Raw genomic sequence first — 18505 nt, 5'->3', positions numbered from 1 at the left:
AAGATAATAATAATTATAATTCAAGGAGTCATACAGGCATTATCATATATTAAAGAAAGTTTATTGGGTACTTGTTTTCTAGCACGACGCCCCCGATTTTGATCGTAGTACATCTTATACAATCGCATCGCATGCAATATAGCGGCATGCGATGTATGCGATGCGATGCAATACGATTTTTAATTGTACAAGCACCCTGATGGGTGCTTTCAATGTTAAATGCACCCCCAGTGGCAACGCCACCCCCACTATCAACGCCAACCCATAGCGTGGCGAGCGCAGCGAGCCGACGAGGGGTGGCGGTACACGTCCCCGACCTTTTCATACCCCCACTATCCACGTCGGCATGGAGTTGATTTTAGATAGTGTGGCGAGCGCAGCGAGCCACAGAGCCCGAAGCGTGGCGAGCTCGTATTGGGCTCGTATTACGCGTCCCCTCGCGGGGCTCGCTGCACTCGCCACGATTCAGGCTCGGTGGCTCGCTGTGCTCGCCACACTATCTAAAATCAACTCCACGCTGACGTGGATAGTGGGGGTATGAAAAGGTCAGAGGACGCGTACCGCCGCCCCTCGCGGGATCGCTGCGCTCGTCACAATTTGGGTTGGCATTGATAGTCGGGGTGGCGTTGACAATGGGGGAGCATTTAACATTGTAAGCACCCATCAGGTGCTTGTACAAGTAAAAATCGCATTGCATCACATGCCATTTGCTGGAATGCAATGCTATGCGATATTTCATTGTACAAGCACTCCTGTTAATTTAACATGAATATCGCATTGCATCGCACACCACTAAGTATGGTATGCGATGGGCGCCGTACTAGGAAACAAGTACCGTTTATTGTTGTTATGCTAATTTAGACACACAACTTTTTTTTTTTTTAACATTAGATTTTTATTTCAATGTTTTAAACCAAATAATAAGGGGGTACAGAAGGAAGAGAAAGGGAAGGGGGAACAAATATTGCACACTGTACATGGTAAAATGACAATTATCTCACAATTCACTATTGAATCCAACTATGTAACAATATGTCGGCCTTGAACTACAAGAAATTATAGAGTTGATGGACAACGACAGAGGAACTTATTCATTGAGAATTGAGTATCGATAAATCCGGAGGACTGCTGAGAATGTTAGAATGACCCATTTTCTCAATATAAAGAGACCAGCCAAACCATTTCATGACTACTGAGTTTGGGGATGAGGAATAGACGGCACCTGAGGTCTCATATATGAAATGGCCATGGATTTTGTTACGTATGAGTCCTATGGGGGGAATTGTGTTGGATTTCCATAGTTTGGCAATAGCCGCCTTAGTGGCAACAAGGACCTGTCCCACAATATAGCTATCCGCTACCGAGAAACATGTTGGGAAAATATGGAGTAAGGCTATGGCTGGGTCAGGGAAGATGGGGTGGTTTAAGATTGAGCTCAGCATTTGAAACACCTCTCCCCAGAGAGGCCGCAAGAGTGGACATGCCCAGAAGACGTGAAAAATATCTCCGATGGTTCCACAGTTTCTCCAGCATAAATTAGACGTCTCCGGCCAAATCCTATGCAACCTGTTCGGGGTGAAGTAGGCCCGATGTATGAGCTTAAAAAACATCTCCGAGTGATTTATGCAGCGGGAGATCCTGAAACAGGACTTAAAGATCCCGTCCCAGTCTCCCTCATCGAGGGTTCTATTCAGGTCTCTCTCCCATAGCACTTGGGAGTTCAATTTAGGTCTATTATTGGATAGAAGTAAATGTGTATACCACCAAGAAATGCCCCCTTTATGAGAGGGGGCGCTCACCTTGGATTTAAGAAATGCAGGGAAGGACGGTTTTTTAGTGGACACAGGGAAATGTGCTTGGATCCAACTCCGTATCTGTAGATAGATAAAAAAATCCTGCCTTGGGATGTTATGATTAGTTTGGATAAGTTCAAAGGACATCAAAGATTCTCCCTCATATAAGTCCCCCACTGTCAATATTCCTTGTGTAATCCATCTATCTAATGGTAAGTTTGGAATTAAAGACTTCAGGGCCTTTAAAGATAGATACGGAGCTGGAAGAGCAGCACCCTCGACAGAAGCTGTCATTTTATGCCAAATGTCTAAGGTTAATTTAATAGACTTGCACAGTGCTGCGTATTTTCGTGAAGCACAGGGGGGGAGCCAAAGTAAGTCTGAGATATGCATATATTGGGAGTAAGAGCTTTCCAGAGCAACCCACGGTTTTGGATCTTTGGATGAGAACCAATCTCTTGCTTGGTTCAATACACAGGAATTAAAATATGTTTCAATATCAGGGTATGCCACACCCCCCTCTACTTTGGATCTAAGCAGAGTTTTTTTCGCTATCTTGGGTTTGGCTCCCCTCCAGATGTACTTAGCTAAAAGTTGATTAAATTTGTTGAATATAGATCTGGGGGGGGGGTCTTGGGATGGATCTAAATAAGTACATTAGTTTTGGCAAAAGGACCATTTTTGCAGCAGCGACTCTTCCAAGCCAAGAGACATCATGCAGCATCCAGTCTCCAGTCAGCTCTGCAAAGGCTTTCAGCAGGGGGTTATAATTACAATCAATTATGTGATTATCTGGTGCCAAATTAACTCCCAAATATTTCAAAGACCGGGTCTGCCATGAGTAATTAAATTGTTCTTTTAGTTTGGTGACCAATTCAGATGGAAAACCTAGAGGGAGGGCCTCAGTTTTACTTGTATTTAATTTATAGTAGGAAACCTCTGAGTATTCCTGCAACACTCTGTGGAGGGCAGGTAAAGAGTTTACAGGATCTATAATACAAAGTAGAACATCATCTGCAAAAAGGCTGATTTTGTGGGGCGCGTTGCCAATGACCGGGCCCCTAATGGCGTCATTACATCTAATAGATTCAGCCAGAGGCTCCACCGCTAGTGCGAAGATTAAAGGAGAAAGCGGGCATCCTTGACGGGTGCCATTAGTTATTTGGAAGCCTGAGGAAATACACCCATTACTGAAGACTTTAGCCGATGGGCAGGAATATAGAGCCAGTATGGAGTCCAATATCCGCCCGTTGAAACCAAATTTTTGTAGGGCCAATTGCATAAATCCCCAGTGGAGTCTGTCAAACGCCTTCTCGGCATCCAACGATAAAACCAACAGAGGATCCTTCTTAGTTGAGCAAAATTCTATAACATCTATCACCCTGCGTGTATTGTCTGGGGCCTGCCTGTTCAGAACAAAACCGACTTGATCATGGTTTATAAGGGTGGGGAGTAATGGGCATATACGGTTAGCAACTAATTTAGCATAAAGTTTTATATCCGAGTTAAGTAGCGCAATGGGTCTATAATTTTGGACAGAAGACTGGGGCTTCCCTGGTTTGGGTATCGTGATGATACGGGATTCCGTCATTTCTGAGGGGAAAAGTTTGGTCTCAGAGGCCTCATTAAAGACCTTAAGAAGAACTGGGGATAGTTGGGATTTAAAGGTCTTATAGAAGTTGGATGGGAAGCCGTCTGGCCCTGGGGCCTTGTCCTTAGGTAAGGAGTCAATACCACCCTGTACTTCTTCCAATGACCATGGGGCGTTTAGAGACTGGCAGACCTCCGTTGACAAAGCCGGGAGATCAATTTTATTCAAAAAACTCATTATCTTTTCAACGGAAGGTTGGGGAGTGGAAGGATCCTCTTTTAGATTATAAAGTTTAGAGTAGTACTCCGAGAAGGCATTGGATATCTCATTTGGGTCATAAATCTTCAGCCCATGAGCAGAGTGAATCATATGAATTTTTTGAGAAGCTCTCTTGCCCCTCAGCTTCCTGGCCAGCAGTCTGCCCGCGCGATTGCCCAGCAGATAAAATTTTTGGTTCAATTTAGCTATATTCCGTTGAACAACAGATAAATAATGACTGTTTACTTTATCTCTTGCCTCATTTAATCGCTTAAAAAGGGATTTGTCCGCTGGATTGACCTTATGAGCAGCTTCTAACGTGGCAAGATCTAGTTCCGCTTGCTCAAGGTTTTTCCTATGGTCTTTTTTGAGTTTGGCAGCGATTTGGATCGCTGAACCTCGTGCGACTGCCTTAAGGGCGCACCAATGATTGAATACGGACGTATCTTCGGGGGAGTTTTCCTGAATATAATGTTCTAATGATGATTGGATCGCCAGTCGAGCCTCCGGCTGAATCAGACTCTGACTACCCAGACGCCATGGACCTGGGGCTGACCTCCTATTACTTATTTCCCATTTAATATACAATGAAGAGTGGTCAGACCACGACCGGGGGAGAATTTTGACCCTCTGGAAGGAAGCAAGGGACCATTTGTCCGAAAGGGCTAGGTCTATTCTCGAATACGTACCATGTACATGTGAGTAAAATGTGTAGTCTCTTACTGTAGGGTTTTTGACACGCCAAATGTCAAAGAGATCATATTCTGCTAATAGTTGGCGGAAGCCCTTAGAGCACGCAAAGGACCTACTGGCGGTTATGGACCGGGCATAAGTACTGTCGATAGTGGAGTCTGGGGGTAGGTTAAAGTCTCCTAGAATTAGTAGGGCCCCTTTGGACATTTGTTGAATTTTCGCGCAGAGTTTCCTGCAAAAAGCTAGTTGTTTGGTATTAGGGGCATAGCAGGAAACGATAGTCACCTCTCTATTTTCAAGGGTGCCGGTCAAAATTAGAAATCTTCCTTCAGGGTCAGAGTATTGGGACGAAAGGGAGAACGTACAAAGGTGGGAAATTAGGATAGCAACCCCAGCTCTCTTAGCCGGGCCGTTAGCTGTGTAGCAATGCGGGTATTGTTTATCATAAAATAACGGGGGAGCGGATGCCATGAAGTGGGTTTCCTGTACAGCTGCTATATGGGCCTTATGTTTATGGAAATAGTTGAGAGCTAGCCTCCTCTTGTTAGGGGAGTTAAGACCGTTGGCATTAATGGAGATAATATTAACCATAATCAAGTATTAGATGGACAGCTTGATGTAGTGGATACAGAGGGAGAACTACAAATACCATGTCACAGAGGCTAATCTGTTGAGTAGATGGAAAGACAAAAAAACAAACTGGAGAGGGAAGGAGAGGGATAAAAAGGGAAAGAAAACAATAAGAACCCCCCACTGGGGGTAAGGTTGGACGCCTAACCATGGCGACACTAAGAGGACGTAGGGGGGTAGTGGCAAAAAGAAATAGAGCTATAGCACCTGGATCTTAAACCATCTCGAGGTATACATCAGAAATAAAAAAAGACTACAAACATCAAGTGGCAAAGTCTGACCCCACAAGGGTTCCCAACCTGGAAGCCTAGGGGGACAAATATCCTCTGCAGACATAACCAAGAGTAGTAACAAGAAAAATATGACAATTAGAATAGAGAACACCATTGCAATAACCTGTAAAGAAAGGAAGGCACCATCAGTGAATCATACAGGAGAATGCAAAACCTCTCTCCGGACCGCAATTGAATTAAATCTCTAGGAAATCATGTAAACTGTAAACAGGTAATACATCAGTATATCAATCTCTTACATAGTAGTCAAGCGGTAACTAGAGAGGTAGCAGTCTAGCAAGTATAGCATACTTTACTTAATGGTTCTTTGACCCAGTCGAAGAACAGTCCAGCTGGAGTCCGCGCCCGGGTGATGGAATTGGAGAAGCGCTTGCAGAGTTTATGGTGGAGAGAAATTGCCTTCCCTCTTCAACTGTAGACAACACGACCATGGAGCCTCCTCTATTGAGTAATAATTTAGTTGGATATCCCCATCTGTAGAGGATATTTTCCTGCCGTAAAGCGGCAGTGATGGGGTAGAAAGAGCGTCTTTTAGCTAAGGTAGCTTGAGAAAGGTCCCCATAGAGCTGGAGCGAGCCCAGCACTCTGGCGGATTCTTCGGATGGTCTGGCAGCTTTAAGAATCTCTTCCTTCACATGAAAAAAGTGGATCCGCATAAGGACATCCCGGGGAGCTTCCATTGGCGCCCCTCTGGCTTTTGGAAGCCTGTGAATCCTATCAATCAACAGATCAGTGGTGGATCTGTTAGGAAGGAGTTTTTGGAAGATGCTGACCACGAAGTCGTTCAAACTACTGTTGGAGACAGACTCTGGGACACCCCGTAGTTTGAGATTATTCCGTCTAGATCTGTCTTCCAAGTCTGAAATCTTATCTCGTAGGGTGGCAACTTCGGCTTGCAGAGATTCATGAGAGGAGATCAGATCATTGTGTGAGGAGGCAAATTCACCCATTTTTGTTTCAATATGGTCAGTACGCTCACCAAGATTGTCGATGGATTTCTGACACTCTTGGAGTGTGACTTTAAACTCCTCAGCAATGTCTCTTTTGAAATGTGTTAAAAGAAGTTTCATGGATCCCACCGTGAGAGCTTGATTGTCATCCAGAACAGCAGTATCTGGTACCAGAACATCCGTCTCTGTAGCTGTTGGGCTCGTGGGGCCAGGTGGAGTTTTTTTAGAAGGTTGTCCTCCTGACTCACCAACGTTTTTGGGTCTAGCCGGAGACGGTTTGAAGAAAGCTACTTGGGAGACCGGCTTGGGTGTTTTACTGCGTTTGATAGGCATACTTTGAACAAAAATAAAAACTCTCCACCTGTAACTTGTAAAGATGGAAGGGCTTTAATATATAGAGGAGGTGTCGCTGAATTTGACAGGTGTTAGATCATGCTGAGTGTATATCCAGGCGCATATAGCAAGGTATTAGAACATAGTTTCACCAGGTCATGGAGGATGTGCTGAGGTGTGCTATGGTCACCATCCACAAGGTGGAGCTGTGTATACAGTACAGGCTTTATTAATGATATAATTATCAAAAAAGGTAGTACTGAAGTTTATAGCTTTATATAGATATATTGTGCCCAGGTATCAGAAAGGAAAGGTGCCCTAGGCAGGCAGCTGGCAGGGGGGAGCCACAGGGGTCGCTCAAGGGTCCCAGAAATAATAAGGTCACCTGTATCAAAGCTGTGTTGTAGCAGCTGTAGAGCTGGCAGTGTCCTCCAATATGGCCGCCACAGGTCTGCTGTGTGTGGGCGAGTGAAAGCCCCAGAATGTCAGCCCACAGCTTGGAGGGTGAAAGCCAGAGGGCTTCAGGGTGCTGGACGGTTATCTGCCGACCTCTGGGAGCCCGCTCAGGGTGTATCACTTCACACAGTAGCTGTGCTTGCTGTCAATAGGAGTTTTGCTCCTGCCCGGATGGCCACCCTTTTCACAGCTCAGGGGGACTCTGAGCTTCAATATGCACCTAGGGATCACAGGGGACTCAGGAGGGCAGCAGCTAAGCTGTGTGTGAGCTGGCCGGGTGTACCAAGATGGCCGCCGCGGGGAAAATGTAGGACTGCTTTTTAGTTTCAGCTCTTCCAGAGCTGTCAAATGCGCCCAGCAAAGCTAGCAGGGGGTCCCCCAGGGTCTGGGCGGGGGTCCGCTTACCTCCTCCTTCTCCCCTGGGTCCGTTCGCCGCTCCCGCCGGCCGCGACAGGCCGCGGACGCGTCCCTGGAGCTCAGACGCCGGCCGCGCTTTATACTCGAGGCCCCGGCTTTGGTGTGCAGGAAGGCCGCAACCTGCAGGGAGGTGAGACACCGTCCCCCGGCTCCGCAGCACTTTCCCCTGTCAATCGGGTCACCAGGGAGGATCAGCTGGCAGCTCCGTGGGTACTGGGTCTGCAGAGTGTTGGTGATTGGGGTGATTTTTCAGGAAACTCACGGCAAACACGTCCTGCTGCAGTCTCCGCTAGGCCACGCCCAGACACACAACTTTTTAATGCTAGAGAGACTTGCTGTTTTTACACCTGCACCTGGACCCCTCTGGAACCAACCTCACCATTTTGCTCTGTATTTATATATGGTGCCACATGGGGATAAAAAAAGTACCAACAAAGCCTCCTGGAATCAATAAATGGCAGCATCCTTGATATTGAGATTAAATTAATCACCCTCTTATTAATGTTTGCCTATTCAAGTTAGTGGCATGATTGAACATCTTTAATCTCTGCATTTGTAAAGGATGTTAAGATAAAATACCAATATAGTAGAAATTTTTTTTAAACAACCTGACACAATGCAGGTGGAATACACAGTGGAAATTTCACCAGAAGGGATTTCCTTGGCCAATATAAAAAATAGGTTAGAGTTAAGTTTTAAGAATTTGACCAAACATGTTACTAAAATCTAAAACATACATACAGTAGTTGATACACATAAAAAAGAAGTGGAGACAAGAGGAACCCAAATCTAATGGCATGTACAGGTATGCGCTACACAACTACCATTGTATCATTTTCTGATTAAAAAGGCACAGAACACATCTTGAAGTATGTAACTGTTGCTTTATAATTTAGTATAATTACATTAAATTATTGTTTTTTTTATGTAAAAAATGCTTGTTATTTTGTTTTTTTATCCAGTAAATCCTAATATCTTCTCTATATTTCAAATACTGTTCATATTATTCATTATTCCCTCATCATTAAAGCAACAATTTTATTCATGTAAATGTTTACTCAGAAAGATTATGTATGCTTTATGCAGCATGACTCCTAAAAGATTTATTTTTCTTGATATGGGTGATTATTTCATTACTAATGGTATTCATAATTATAATTTGTCTTATTTCCTCTATTTCAAAGATTTCGCTCACCTCTTATAGTTACTTTGTGTTCAAATAGTTCTGATCTGTGGAAAACCCAAAGCTCACGAGTTCAAATCCCAGCCGATTGATTCAGCTCTCTGTTATTTCTAAGCAGATGAAATGAGTTCTAAATGTTAATGGATGCTATTATTATAATTCTATAATGCGTAAGCTGCATTTTTTTATTTGGAAAGCTTTGATACACAAGTGCATTTAAACTGTACATTGATACAATTATATTATTCACTTCATTGAGCTGGTTTTATCTGATAAAATATTATTATAATCCCGTTCTGTCATCATTACATGTACATTACAGTAAGTTGGCCAGTGAGTGACCATAAAGCTCAATGTGGATATTTAATTTTTAATATTCTTAACAAGATATCCTGTGACAATCCCAAGGACAACGGGATAGGAAAGCTTCATTAGTGAATGTCCCATATGTACCAAGCTCCAGAAAGCAAAACCTTCCAAAACTTGGACCCAATAGTCAAAGAATCGTGTAGATAGCAGTGCCTAATAGAAGACAATGGTATTCTCTCTGCATTGCTCCTGTCTGGTGTAATGGTTAGCATTACGGCCTCACAGCGCTTAGGTCATGGGTTTGATTCCCACCATGGCTGTAACTGTGCGGAGTTTGTATATTCTCCCCGTACTTGCATGGGTTTCCTCTGGGTACTCAGGTTTCCTCCCACAATCCAAAAATATACTGGTAGGCTCATTGGCTTCCAAGAAAATAATTCTACAATGTGTGTGTGCATGTGGTAGGGAAGCACATTGGGGCAGGGACTGATGTGAATGTTCAAATATTCTCTGTAAAGCGCTACGGAATATGTGTGCGCTACAGTATATAAGAAACTTAATAAATAAATAATATTACCCTGCAAATTTGAATTTTGTGTGCTGCACATCATTTTTATCCATCCGCCCTTTAGCAGTCAACAATACAATCATGCATATAACTGCACAAAGACATCTCAGTGACTTGTCTACTACAGTACAAACAATTTTAACAGGGAAAAAAATGTATAATTCAGAATAGGACTGTCCAAAATGTTGCACAGCACAGTTCTATTACTAATTAAACTAATAATAAAACTGTGGGTACTGGTCAGTCAGAAATTGGCAGAAAGTCTGTTAATAAACCATTAAACAACTAGAAATATGTATCGTAGGTGGAGACTGTCCTGGGTGCCTTTATAAGCACAAATTATGGCAGGATGTACTGTATAACTCCCCCATCTAACACATCTCTCACCTGCTATGGTGGTGTCACTACAACTGTAACAATGATGCAGTCCATAAATCCAGCCACTGAATGTGAATGTACAAACACAAACAAACAAAAAACAGCTTGAACCCAGGCTGATGATCTGCTGATATTTATAGCAGTTATTGCCAAGGAAAATAAGATAGGAAAGCTTCATTATCCAAACAGGACTGAGCTTTAAAGGTGCGTACACACAGGGGTGATTTTGTGCAAAATCGCAGGAAATATGGTCGCTGAGCGACCATATTGCCCGCAATGGGAGTGTGCACCGGCGATATATCGCCGGGTGCGTGCTCCCGTTTTTGCCCCTGTGGTGATCGCTGGTCGCAGGAACATGCTCCTGCGACCAGCTGATTACCACTGCTGGGCTCCCCCGGCAGTTTCTTTTTCATCAGCGACCATCTCTGGTCGCTGATGTAAAGTAGAAACTGAGCAATATATTGCTAGCAATATATGGCTGAGCAATATATCTCCCCCATGTGTACACAGCATAAGAGGAGTATACAATTAGCTACAGGATTTACCTGTGGCTAATTGCTAGCAAAAAGAACATGCAGCACTGCTGACAGGCTATTTAATTACATAGCCTATTTTCCCATCATGTGACCTGATTTTGTAGGTTTGTACGCTGACTTTACCTTGCAACTTCAAGTGCTGCCAGGTTTAGTCCATCCGCAGGGGCTAGCACATGGCACTGGTAATTGAATTCCTCCATTACAGGCAATTAGTCATGGGGTAAACCCTGAAGAAAACTAAATACCTCATTAAAGCTACAGACATACTGTAAATGTACATTATCTCCACTAATATGCCAAATACTAATCATATGGCTAGCATGTAGGCCAGTCTGCAGTGATGTGGTTTGAGTAACATCAAGCTTATATGAGCCTTCAGTTATTGAATAACTTCAGTGTCCTAATATGATTTATTCCTTGAACATTTAACAATTATAAAACTGATTCATATAACAAATGTCAGGCCTTATGTTCTGTGAAATATGTTACCAGTACTCAGAGAAGAAGTAACAGTACTCACCTACAGTATTCCAAGTTAAAACAAGACCTAGAGTTGTTTCCATGCTTTAGATATATCTTCAATATATCTTCAAATGGATATTTTATTAATTTCTGAAATTACTTCACTGATTTCTTTCTGTTTGTGATTATAGTTATACAAATTAAAAAAAAAAGTATACAACCCCCCTGCATACCATTGAAACACAGATACATTGTACAGTTCAAGATGCTGCATTGAATACAGAAATATGTTATGTATATCAATCATCGGTACTTGTTTCCTAGCACGGCCACAATCACATCCATCGTGTACCTTAAAGTTAAGGTACACGATGGACGCGATGGACCCGATTTCCTTTGAAATCAGGTCCATTTTGCCGTCAAAGGGAAAATCGCGGGCATCGCATCGTCGGGACCATTAACATTGGCCCCGACGCGACCGACGCGATGCCCCCGATTTTGCCATACAGTAGGCTTCAATGTTAAAATATTTTTTAACATTGAAATCGGGAGCATCGTGTCAGTCTTGTGCCATTATAATGGCACAAGATAAGATGGACTTGATTAAGTCCATCTGACATGTTAAAAAATGTGAAATGGGCCAATATGACCCATTTCACATTATATATGGCCCCGTCGTCACCCCATAATTGACGTGAACCCGAAGCGTGGCGAGCGCAGCGAGCCCACGAGGGGCGGTGGTGCGCGTCCTCTGACCTTTTCATTCCCCTACTATCCACGTCGGCGTGGGGTTGAGAATATATAGTGTGGCGAGTGCAGCGAGCCACCGAGCCCGAAGCATGGCGAGCGCAGCGAGCCCCGTGAGGGGACGCGTATACCTGTGAAGTTATACGCGTCCCTTCGCGGGGCTCGCTACGCTCGCCACACTATATATTCTCAACTCCACGCCGACGTGGATAGTAGGGGAATGAAAAGGTCGGAGGACGCGCACCGCCGCCCCTCGCGGGCACGCTGCGCTTGCCACGCTTCGAGTTCACGTCAATCGTGGGGTGGGGTGTACGCAGTTAAATTGGGGGTGTAGGGAATATTTTACATTGAATCCAATGTAAAATCAGGTCCCAGGGACCCTATTCACATTTGATTCCATAAAAAAAATCGCGTCGGTCGCATCGCATGCGACCAAATCGCATGCGATGCGATCGACGCAATTTTTCCGACACGACCACCCCGATAGAAATCGGCGTGGCCGTGCTAGAAAACAAGTACCCAATCATCTAACACTGTGGTGGCCATTGGGGAAATGTAATAGGGTTTAAGAATCAGACAGAGATTTTGTAAATTCTCTGTTTTTTACAGTTGGAATCATTTACATGGCAAAATAAATCAGATTTTGTAGAGTAAATAATTGGCGCTTACAATTTTTTTTATTAATTAAGTTATTTATATAGCACACACATATTCTGCAGCGCTTTACGGAGAATATTCGAACAGTCTCTGCCCCAGTGGAGCTTACAATCTATATTCCCTACTACATGTACACACACATACAGACATTCATTCTAGGGTTTATTTTTGTTTGGAGCCAATTAACCTACAAGTATATTTTTGGATTGTGGGAGGAAACCGGGGTACCCGGAGTAAACCCACGCAAGCACGGGAAGAATATACAAACTCTGCACAGTTAGGGCCATGGTGGGAATCAAACCCATGACCTCAGTGCCATGAGGCAGTAATGCTAACCATTACACCATCTATGGAGAACTCTAACAAAATATTTCACTTCCTGATTCTTACACCCTATTACATTTATCAGTTTCTTAAAAAGATCATTCACATTAGACTGTAAGAGACACAGCTAAAAGAATGTGATGTGCTGTAATCGCGCACAAATAAATAAATATCTTCATAAACCAGCAAATGCACTTATATAAATCATGTATATAAGGCCACTTTGCTTAGCTGGCACAAAACAAAACAGAAAATTTGCTTGTTAAACAATAGCCACTGAGTGTTGTTTTATGATTTAGTTTTTCCCTGTAATTCATATTGGCGCCAGACACAGAAGCATGTTAAACACAATCATTCAGCATTGTTCTCTTGGTATTACAAAAAGCTGACATGTTTTTTTTTTTTTTTTCTTTACTCAGATGCCTTTCATTAAAAAGTAAATATCCCTGTAATGTTATAAATTTCAAAGGATGTAAGAAGAAAATACTATCAATAAAAATCATGTGGTGCTTTCATACAGTTTTATTAGCAGATTGTTGAAAAAAAAAAAAAGAAATTAAACACAATAACAGTAAATACTGAAACCAAGCACAAATAACTAAGCTGCAATAGAAAAATTGCCAAATCTTGCATTATGATGTAAAAACAGATTTTTGCAGATTCTGTACAACAACATTTGTAATAACAGTTTTTATAGATTTTAGAAAATTTAAATATAGAGATAAAAATAGATCATTTTCATAGGGTCTACATGATGGTCTGTTCCAAGTCTTGCATAGAGTTTGTGTATAGTGTAATGACTGACCAAATACGAATATGTTTAAGAGAACAAATGCATAAAATGATACCAAAAGCCATTTTTAAGATTTATACAAAACAATTGCAGATTTTCTACTTACAGTAACATTATTCATAAGTTTTTATTATTATCATTAACATATTTTTTAACTGATACTCTCTAAATTCATTCAGTATTTAAATAGTTTACACAAAATGACACAGTAGATTTTTTATGGGTTTTTCAAGAATGTCTACAACATGGATCAGTAAATTGTGATCCTGGGAATGATTCAGATGTGGGCGTTATTAGCATCGCTGGTGCATCCTTGGAGACAGCAGCCATGCTAATATATACTAATGCAGAAGTAGGCGTATGGTGTCCATAGACACCTCCTACATGCTTGTGTGATTGCCTGCTGTGTTGGAGGATGCAGCATCAGATCACTCTACAAACCACCCGTGTAACTTCCAGCCTACCACAGCTCTGTAAACAACACCAGGTAATCTGCATCAGAAAATGTAGATATCAGAAAAAGGGGGCAACATGCCCCATTCTCAGGAATTCTGCCCAGCACCATCCCCTCCCCACCCCCAAATATCCACAGCTGGTCGATCAGGCTGCAGTTGTGGGGCACTGCAAGTATGATCACAAGGCTAATTCTGCATATGTGCATAATGGGTCTTCTGCATTCGCAAATCATCCATCATCAGATTTGTATGTAAATAATTGGGCTTGCAGACATATCCGAATCAAGCCCTCTATGCAAGAACGCAGAATAATTACAGATTCTGTAGGTGCTTTAAAAAAAGAACTAATACTAAATAAATATAATAAAAGTCACATACTGTAGTATTCACTAGAAATGAGCAAAAATATTCAAACGGTTTCTGTGGATTAATTACCACATTCCACAATTGACTAAAATCTTGCAAGTTTTCCTAGTTATACCATCTCACACAAAATAGTCTGACTTTCAGAGCCACAGTTCTATTCATAGACTACTGTACATATTTTACAAAGATTGTTTCACCAAAACTTCATACACTTTACCTTCACAGTCGCCTGTTAAATTGTAAATCCATACTATGCTAAATCTCACAGCAACTTTGCTCATCTAAGATTCGCTAAAAGGTACCAATAATTTAGTCAAAATCATGAATTTTAAGACACTGTTCAGTTATAAAGGTTTTAGTCAAGCCACAAAGTATTTGCCATTGTACTTGAGTATATAGGGTAAAGCAATTCATATTTAATGATAATTTATAATTTCCTGTTAACATTAAAACTACAGTATGGGGGTTATTCTGATTGGTTTGCAAAAGCAAACAAAGCCCATCTGCAGTGCACATGTTTTTGTCCATTAAAAAAACAGTTTGCTTTTGCAAACCAACCAGAATCACCCCCTCTATTTATGACCATGTCCAGAATGTTTAGCTACAGATGCTGATGAAATGTGAAATAGTATGATGTACCATGGTGTCATTAGGCTAAGTGAACTAAAATACATTATTTCTACTAATATATACAGTGTCTTCTTGGTTTTCTACTTTTAAATACAATGGGTGAAATTGAGTAAAACGGGAGTAATATTTCACATGAGAGGTTGCTATGGGAAACCAATCAGATCCTGTCTATTATCTTCTAGAGGGTGCTAAAAAATAAGAAGTAGATTCAGATTGGTTGCCCATAGCAACATCACATGTGAAATACATCTCCCATCTTTGTAAATTTTCCCCAATGTGTTTCCGTATCTGCCATGAAAATAACCATAAAATACAAACTGAACATCATTATAGAAAACATATTTCCTTTTCTTTAAAAATGAATTTACATGATCTAACTTTCCTAATCACATGCATACTTCTGTATTAACATAACTTGTATATTAATAAGTAGGTACTTATGTATTATCTGGGTTCCCATGTTAAATGCACCCCATTTTTTCATACCCCTACTTTCCAACTACGCATGGAGTTGATTTTATATAGTGTGGCGAGCGCAGTGAGCCACCGTGCCCGAAGCGTGGCGAGGGGACGCGGTCTCATAAGAAAAACGGGAGCCCAAATATTACATAAGTACCAAAAAGTAAGTACAATTCTATGTAAGGTAAGGTACAACTAGCACGCACCATGTTTTGGTATATTAATTCCACCCACTCCATAGTAACACTATGTGGTTGCATCATGCTTAAAAGCGAACAATGCAATCAGTGTGCTACACAACATTTGTCTAAAAGAAAATTGTTCCTTCCTTTAGTGGATGATTGTGGGTGATCATTATTAAGTGAATTTGGCCTATAATTATTAAGTTTTATTAAATAAATGTAATGATAAATATTGCATGTTTACTAGTATTTCATAAAGCCTGAGAGTATAGATCACAAATTGAATATAAACTACTATCTGGGTAGTGCTGGTTCCACAAACTTGTGACATTATAGGGAAGGATAGGGCTTACTATGATGCTATACACAGATGTGTAAGTAACCTTTTGGCCAGCAATGCACAGGACAATAGGATGAAAGCAAGTACAAGGGCAAAAGTCTAATCTACTTGTGAACTGTGTCTGATATACTGATGAACTCAGCATGAAAGCAGCACCAGGTGATAATCATTACTACATTACCGTCTCTCTTTCAAAACTCCATATACTGTAGTCCACGGTACTGTAGACATTTAGTTATAAAACTGTATTCAGAATATACTGTATCCCCTCTTTGTCATGTAGTTGGGAATGATCACAAAAACGATCAAATTGAATATAAAAACTAGATGGTAATAAATATGTTGATAATTTGGGTGGATACAAATATAAGTTAAGGAGCTATTTTTTTTTCAAATTGTGTATTTATATATAACATTAAACAGTATGCATCAGAACAAAACAAATTTAATAGAAAGGGGGTATGGGGGGTATATAATGTTGTTCTGCTATTCCCAAGGGGGGAAATAGCGGTGGGTCCCTATTCAATGCTGTCTCTATCGACAGCATTGAAGAGGGATCATGGCAGAACGAGGCCAACTTCAGAAGCTGTCGGACCCGCTATGTTGATAACAGCCATGAATTGTCACGATCCCGGTTGCAGATCAACAATCCACAGCCTTTTATGTGGACACGCCCCCTTTTCACCGATCGGCAGGCAGGGCATTGAATCCCGCCTGCTAATTGGCTGTCTGGAAAATGTAAACGGGCCTGGATCACGGCTGTCGGGAGGGATCGACAGCCATAATACAGGATTGAATACCCCCAATATGAAGGTCATTTGTCAGTTTGTCCAATACTTGATCTTTGTGAAAAGATGGCACAAACATCTTTTATTGATAATTTAGATTATGTTATGCATTAGGCCATAAACTAGTTGATAGGAGTGAATGGCAGATGCTAACAGAGTCCAACAGAGAGACATGTGGAAGATCTGCCAGAGCGTGTTCTTTTGTTTGCAAACGGAGCAACCATCTTTTAATTGATGGTATTATTGAGTGCCTGTTGAAGGTCCAATTGGGCTTAGCCCTGTCCATCCACATCTGAAATAAAATGGGGGGGAGGGGAGTATGGTTATTCTGGCTTCTTCAGCAGAATAAGTGTTGTTTCATTGTTGCTGTACAGTATATTCCTATTAATCTGAAAGAAGCATACTACTGTACATCTGACAGTAAAAATAGATTTAAAAAATGGAGCTCATCTCTGTATGTTAAAAATGTATGACCTTCCAGGTCCAGATGGATATATTAATGAATTTTATAAACATTTTCATGTGAAAATAGCGCCAATACTTCGAGAAACATTTGAAGCAGCGATTGAATTAGGAAAATTCCCAGTTGAGATGTTGGAGGCACGCCTGGTGACCATTCCGAAGGAAGGAAAGGACGCCAGATGTGTCCAAAACTATAGGCCGATAGCTCTCTTGAATTCAGACATAAAAATTTATGCGAAGATAATGGCAAATCGCCTTAGCTACTATCTTCCACAATTAATAAAAGAGGAACAGGTGGGCTTTGTGAGAGATAGGCAGGGAACTGAAAATATAAGGAAAGCGATAAATATTATGGAACACTTCTCAAAAAGAGAACTTCCACTTATGGTGGTGTCGCTGGACGCACAAAAAGCCTTCGACCGTCTCAACTGGGAATATATGGAGGTAGTCTTGAGGAGATTTGGGATAGAAGGAGCATTTCTCAAAGCAATCCTAGTGCTATACTCCAACCCAACAGCACATGTATATATAAATAATAATACTTCTTATAGATTCCCCATTTCAAATGGGACAAGACAGGGCTGCCCACTCTCCCCAATCATTTTTGTGCTCTCGATAGAGCCTTTCGCAGAAAGAATAAGAACAAATCAAGCAATAAAGGGCCCGGTAATCAATAAAGATCAATACAAAGGCCTTTTATTTGCAGATGATGTACTATTAATGTTAACGGAACCAGAAAAATTACTAGAGATATTAATGGGAATTATAGACGAATATGTAAAAGCATCATACTACAAACTAAACAAAAAAAAGACGGAGGCATTGCCAATGAATATAGAGGAAGGAAAATTATCGAAATTAAAAGAAAAATATAGATTTAATTGGAAAACTAAAACAATAAAATATCTGGGAATAAATTTGGTAGAGAGGGAGGAAAATTTAATAGAATATAATTACACGCCAATGCTGGAACAACTAAAAAAGAAAACTAAGGATTGGATAAATCATGAGGTCAACTGGCTGGGAAGAGTAGCATCCTTTAAAATGTTCCTCTTACCAAAACTTATGTATTTGTTCAGGGCGATACCGCGACTATTGCCAAAATATTGGCTAAATAGATTCAATACGGTCCTGAACAGATACATATGGAAAAATAAAAAAACAAAAATAGCAAAAAAATACCTAATTAGACCAAAAAATAAAGGAGGAGTAGCACTTCCAGATTTAGAATCATATCAACAAGGATGTATAATAAATCAAGTATCAGACTGGGTGGGGAAGGAAAAAAAATCATGGGTAAAATTAGAGGATGACTTAATGGGCCACCTAGACGTAGAGGAACTACTTTGGATACCAGCAAAGAATAGAAAAATAACCAGTTTAACTCCTAAAGCAATAAAGGAGACCTTGAAGGTGTGGGACTTAATATTAACTACAAAAAATAAATTCATA

This window comes from Crinia signifera, chromosome 2, assembly GCF_055691185.1.
Source record: "Crinia signifera chromosome 2, ASM5569118v1, whole genome shotgun sequence".
Lineage (NCBI taxonomy): Eukaryota > Metazoa > Chordata > Amphibia > Anura > Myobatrachidae > Crinia > Crinia signifera.
This window is presented reverse-complemented; position numbering follows the sequence as displayed.